The sequence below is a fragment of the Coptis chinensis genome, chromosome 2, assembly GCF_015680905.1.
Source record: "Coptis chinensis isolate HL-2020 chromosome 2, ASM1568090v1, whole genome shotgun sequence".
Lineage (NCBI taxonomy): Eukaryota > Viridiplantae > Streptophyta > Magnoliopsida > Ranunculales > Ranunculaceae > Coptis > Coptis chinensis.
This window is the reverse complement of record NC_141457.1, coordinates 7061778-7068180: the sequence shown is the minus strand read 5'-3', so window position 1 is coordinate 7068180 and position 6403 is coordinate 7061778. Positions and strand designations below refer to the sequence as shown.

Genomic DNA, 6403 nt, shown 5'->3' with positions numbered 1-6403 from the left:
AGACATTTTGTAAAGCTTGGGCACCAAATAGTGAGTTAAATTGTACTTTCATAGGCCCCCCCCCCTTAAAAAAAAGGCATTGCATATTTGAATGGTGATGAGGGAGGTTGTAGTCTCCTCTGTTCAGAGATATTCCTAAGTCCGGCCTCTACTCACCTTTCCAAGCAAAGACAAGGAATAAATGGACCTTGGCTTGCTAGCTAGCTATAGGTATTGGCTACAAAATGACATTTTACTTCAATGCTTTTGTTTTAGTACAAGAATTGAAAGTGGTTCAAGTCAAAATTAACTGCAGCAACATCGGTAGTTATTCTCCCCTATAAATATTCGCTCGGTTTTGCATGTTAACACATCAGTTTGTAACTAAACAATTGTTTTATCGTTACAAAAAATCAACAACTCATGGCTCTGAAATGTCTCTTCTTTGTTTCCCTCTTAGTTGTTGGCTTGGCAACCCCGCTTGCTAAAGCCCAACTTGGAGGAACCCTTGATGTGTTGATCCGCATCCAAGACACTTTATTTTGTACCATCAATGGCAATATAAGCGTAAATGGCACAGCAACTCCTGTTTTTCCTAGTAAGTTATCCTGGAAGGCAGTATTTCCAAACATATCATATCTTGTACATAAACAAGTGTTTGACGGCATTTAACGTCTGTTAAGTATCCGTGAGTTTGCATATATTGTAGAACCAAACATTATTTGTATCTGAGCATGGCGTGGATGGAACCTAAATGGCGGCATTCTGCTATTCATATATATATGTCACACTTCTAATGCTAGTATACATCTTTTTAATTTCTTGCAGATGCTGCTGTACTACTGCAATGTGGGAGTGGAAATATTGTTGTAGCCAGTTCGATAACTAATTCCATTGGACAGTTTACCATCTTGTTGGATACATCCGTATTTCCTGTCTCGTCGGTCCTGAATAACTGCAGACTTTTGGTCAACACTACACTCGCTACATGCAACGATTCATTGGGTACCGGGCTACTTTCTTCAGTCTTACAGTACATAGGGAATACTGTACAAGGGACTGTGACTATCGCCAACCTCCGTCCTCTTGTGTTCAAGCTAATTACTTGAGAAGATTGCTTCTTACTTTCTTAGCAATATAATATATATATTTTTATGAATAAGTAAGCTTGGTTCTTACAACCAGCCAATTCAAGAGAATGGTTGGTGATAGTCTCCATATTAAGTGCTTTCCTTAGCATTCTATATATCTGTAATGAAGATCATCTGGGGTGTATTCTCTCTGCACAAGCTCTCTAGCTTGCTCAAGAAATTAATAAATAAATGCTATTGTGTCAACTTCATTTGTGCGATACTTTTTTTTTTGAAGGTAAAAATGTTTCATTAAAATGTACTCATAGTCATGATACATAAACAGAGTACAAGATAGACGGATTAACAATGATTCGACTGCCCCTCCCCTAGGTCCTCCACTCCCCCATCGCCCCACTATCGGTCGGGCCATGCAAAGCTTGGGCGGACGACCCGGGCTATCATATGTGTCAGCACAACGACCTCTTTACGGCTTGGGGTGAAAGTCTATGCAGCTTGAGAGAGGTCTTCAATAAGCTCAAAAAACTCAAAGATAAAATCGTGCTTAAAAGCTACACAAGTCCATCTAAGATTAACAAGACATCTGTTCTCGATCTCCCAATCAAAAGGTGCAACCAACATTATTGGGTATTGGGAACCTGAAATCTAATAGTCCCACATGCCACATGGGAGAAGAGACAAATTTATCATCGGTTAATAAAGTGGGATCTATCAACTAGTACTAAAGCCTTTTCACATAAAACCCCACACCTATGGCCATGTGTTACCCCAAGCCCAATGGGTGGCTAAGTTGGGGATAATACTGGTACTAGTTAGATCTGTAAAGCTTATGGGCCCGAGGTCAGGCTGTGTGTCAGGCCCTATCAAATGGTATCAGAACCGATATTTGCCTGGGACTAACAGCACAGATCATGTAAAATTTGAAGATCGATAAAGTCATTCAAGGTAGAGCCGCCAACGATGGCGCAAGTCAGGTGGAGTTGCTTAACGAAGTGTTCCTGTATACTATGACACTTTTGGAGGTTGTGGAAGCGCGAGAGAGTGTACCCCCGATGGAATTCAACGACATAGAGTGATCTTCGAGGTGGAGCTTGTCCTCTCGACACCTACAAAGTCTAGCATGATATCGTGCGATGGTGATAAACAAGTGTAGATCTTTGGATTTCGGTTCAAGGGACAAGTTTATCATGGGTTAATAAAATGGGATCTATCACAACTTGTACCAAGGCCTTTTCACATAAAACCCCACACCCATGGCCATGTGTTGCCCCAAGCCCAATGGGTGGTTAAGTTGGGGATAATACTGGTACTATTTAGATCCAGAAAGCTTATGGGCCCAAGGTCAGCCAGATGTTAGGCCCTATCAAATGGTATTAGACCTGATATTTGCCCGGGACAAACGGCACGCATCATCATGTAAAATTTGAAGATTGACGGTCATTCAAGGTAGAGCCGCCAACGATGGGCGCAAGTCGTGGAGTTGCTTAACGGTGTTCCTATACACTATGACACTTTTGGAGGTTGTGGATGCGCCGAGAGTAAACCCCCGTGGAATTCAACGACATGGAGTGATCTTCGAGGTGGAGCTTGTCCTCTCGACACCTACAAAGTCTGGCATGATATCGTGCGATGGTGATAAACAAGTGTAGATCTTTGGATTTCGGTTCAAGGTGGAGATTGTTGGGTATTGTCAACCTGAAATCTAATAGTCCCATATGGGAGAAGAGCCAAATTTATCATGGGTTAATAAAGTGGGATCTATCACAACTAATACCAAGGCCTTTTCACATAAAACCCTACACCCATGGCCATGTGTTGGGCCAAGCCCAATGGGTGGTTAAGTTGGGGATAATAATGGTACTAGTTAGATTTGTAAAGCTTATGGGCCCGAGGTCAGGCTGTGCATCAGGCCATATGATATGGTATCAGAGTTGATATTTGCCTGGGACTAACGGCACATATCATGTAAAATTTGAAGATCGACGAAGTCATTCAAGGTAGAGCCACCAACGATGGCGCAAGTCAGGTGGAGTTGCTTAACGTAGTGTTCCTATACACTATGACACTTTTGGAGGTAGTGGATGCGCGAGAGAGTGTACCCCCAGTGGAATTCAATGACATGGAGTGATCTTCGAGGTGGAGCTTGTCCTCTCGACACCTACAAAGTCTGGCATGATATCGTGCGATGGTGATAAACAAGTGAAGATCTTTGGATTTCGGTTCAAGGTGGAGATTGTTGGGTATTGTGAACCTGAAATCTAATAGTCCCATATGGGAGAAGAGCCAAATTTATCATGGGTTAATAAAGTGGATCTATCACAACTAATACCAAGGCCTTTTCACATAAAACCCTACACCCATGGCCATGTGTTGGGCCAAGCCCAATGGGTGGTTAAAGGGAAATGTTGTTTTGACCGTTTTTTTTGTACTGTTCGTTTGAAGAGAAGAAGGGGTGCACACCCTTTTTGGCGCCCCCTTGCCTAAGAAAAGAAGATAGTTTTTTTTTTTTTTTTTTTTTTTTTTAATTTTTTTTATTTTATTTAATTTAATTTAATTTAATTTTATTTTAAGAATTGGAAATTTTATTGATAATGATAACGAGTTTTTCAAATAATTAGGACAAACGTTCAACAAGCTGCGCCACAAGTCCTTTCTGAATGGCAAATCTTATCCTCCTAAAAACAAACTCGTTAGAACCAATTGTCATTACGTTGCAGTCCATAACTTTCTGTAATCTTTTAAGGAGCTCAACAGACTGTTGGGCCACGAAACCAAAAGTGCCAAAACTGAAAGGAATGAAACAATGCTGGTTAGCTCTATAAGCCTCCTTTTGTTTCTCAATTTTCCCTACCGCTGCTCTATTATCTGCTTCTCCCACCTCAAAGACTCCAATCCCAAGCCCTACCAACGGAGAGGCTCCAGTTACTGAAGGTCATGGAAGATGCTCGTAGAAGTCTCATGTTTTTTGTATATCAGTGCTTAGGCAGGATGTGAATGCTTAGATGAACCTCTAGTATTTTGTGTATACCGATGATTTTTTTTGTATTAAGTTGATCGTATCCCCTTGTTTTGTATATTGGTTCATAGAACACGAATTTGAAGTTACTAGCCTACTAGTTGAAAGTTTGAATCTAGATCTCGTGTATGTTTAACGACGTGTGTGTTTGTATGTTCCTTTGTACCATTTTCTATGTTTATTTATTTTTTTTTCAGTTACTCGTTTATGGATTCATGCGATGAACAAGCTTTGACATCTCACCATCTACCATCATCAATGGAGGGAATGGAACTAATGATCTTGAGGCTCTCAAACATGTATTGTATTTTCTTTATGTTTTATAGATTTTTGTTTATTGGGTTTTGGTCATTTGACTTATGGGATTCATTATGTTTATTTTCAGATTGCATTAGAATGATTATGATCATTCAGGTGAGTTATCATTTCAAGTTGTCATAACTAGTTCCCTGGATATCAATTGTTTGAATAAATTCTTAATTTGAGAATTCAATTTCGTGGTGAGGCAACTGAATGCATGCCTAAGCTTCATTTGAGGTACTTAATTACTTGATTACAATTACAATTTCCTTTTTCTCTTATTTGATTGTTTAAGTATAGTTTTGGTTTAAATTTACACTAATCCACTAGTTTGTGCATATCATGCACATGTCATGGTGATTTTATAACTTGACGTACAGGTGAAGTTCCAAAAAGAAGTTCACCTTTGCAAGAATGTAGAGTATCGAGGAGAAACTTAACCATCTTTCTGCCACCATAGAGAGGGAAAGAAGCCATCTCAACAACAACCTTTCACAGTTCAAGAAAGAGTCGAAGCTTTCCGTTTCTAGAATAAGTGCAAATGTGAGTAACTCGCAAACATGATCTTATTCATCATTATTTATAGCTGATTGTTCTTGTTCTAGTCATTAGTTCCAAAGAGAAACCATGAATATGGACTTGGACAAGTAACTGTTAAGGTCTTTTTGCTTCCAAGCTTAGGTTGCAAAGACTTCTTCGACGGTTTTCGGAAAAACTTATCTCACGATCCAAGGATATCGCCACCCTACATGTAACATGTCAATGAGAAAGTTTTCTTTCAAGGTGGACTATTTATAACTTGGATCAAAATGTAAGATCATTACTAAATTGGTTCCCCGCCTCGGGCGAGAATGCCGCTTTGCTCCAGATGCATAATTGACACCAAAGAGGTTTTCAAGTTCGATGATCCATATATGAGGGAGGAAAGGGTATAGTAGTCCTAGCAATTGAGTACATGAAAGAGACAAGGATTAACTTATTCGCATGAAACTTCAATAAGGGAAATATTTGTTTTTATTACAAGTGTTTATGTTTACAATTGAAAGTAACCAATAAACTGATTACGTTTTACTGAGTAATGAATATTTACCGCTGATATCTCGCAAATCGCTTTTGCCGTTAGTGAATCTACCGGAGGCACCGCCAGCCGAAGTCTACACCATAAGGTGGGAAATTTGCATCTAGATATCGACGAATTCGTTATCATTGGCAGCGTTCTTGGTCAAAGTATTGCTCTTGATTACTATGTTCGCCAGTACCTATTTAATCATATTTAATTGTGAAGGCAGACTAACTTGAACTTTATCAACACTCACAAATTGATTTCGCTTAGATCGATGGAATGGAGAAAACCAGTACATTTACAATGAAAAGGAAAAAACTTTTTCAACTTGTGGGAAAGGCAAACTCTAATTTAGCGGATGTGATTTTGAAGCTTGGACTATTTGAGAGGTAATGACAAACCTTATCATACCAGTAGATATTCTGCTTTACACTAGATACAATGCCTCGTACTAGTCATGCAGTCCTTTTGCATCAGTTTTTTGTTCAGATTTCTTAAAAGGCATTGAATGAAATTCTCTTGCTTCATTTTATTTCTTCTCATAATCATTGCATACTTGGGCCATGGATGTCAGTTAGACAAACTTATTTTATGCATAGTAGAATGATATAGTTGAAAAAAAATGATATAGTTTCATTACCACCCTGCAAAGCCGGGCATAGCAAAATGATTTTCATTCCTAAGTTTTATTTCTTTTGCACGATATAGCCTCATGGAAATAAATTCTCAGATTATTCTAACACAAGATCAATCTTATGACTCTGTCACTAGCTAGTAACACCAATACACCACCAACACCATGCATGACCATAGCAGCACAAGATGTCGCCTGAAAACTGACTCCCTTCATCGTAGATATGTCAAACAAGATAGCAGCAGATATCCTATACTAGGGTCTAGGGGTTCCATTGTGCCAAGCCAAGCCGTCTCCAACGCTTTAGCCTCTAGTTTGGA

At 39.3% G+C, this 6403-nt stretch overlaps 1 long non-coding RNA gene across 1 annotated transcript; it reads left to right on the top strand.

The window, feature by feature from the left end:
* Positions 1-367: 367 nt before the first annotated feature.
* LOC147514619 (uncharacterized) lies at positions 368-1316 on the top strand. Its single transcript, XR_015213243.1, has 2 exons — positions 368-577; positions 808-1316. It is a non-coding gene; the product is annotated as an uncharacterized LOC147514619 (long non-coding RNA).
* Positions 1317-6403: the final 5087 nt, after the last annotated feature.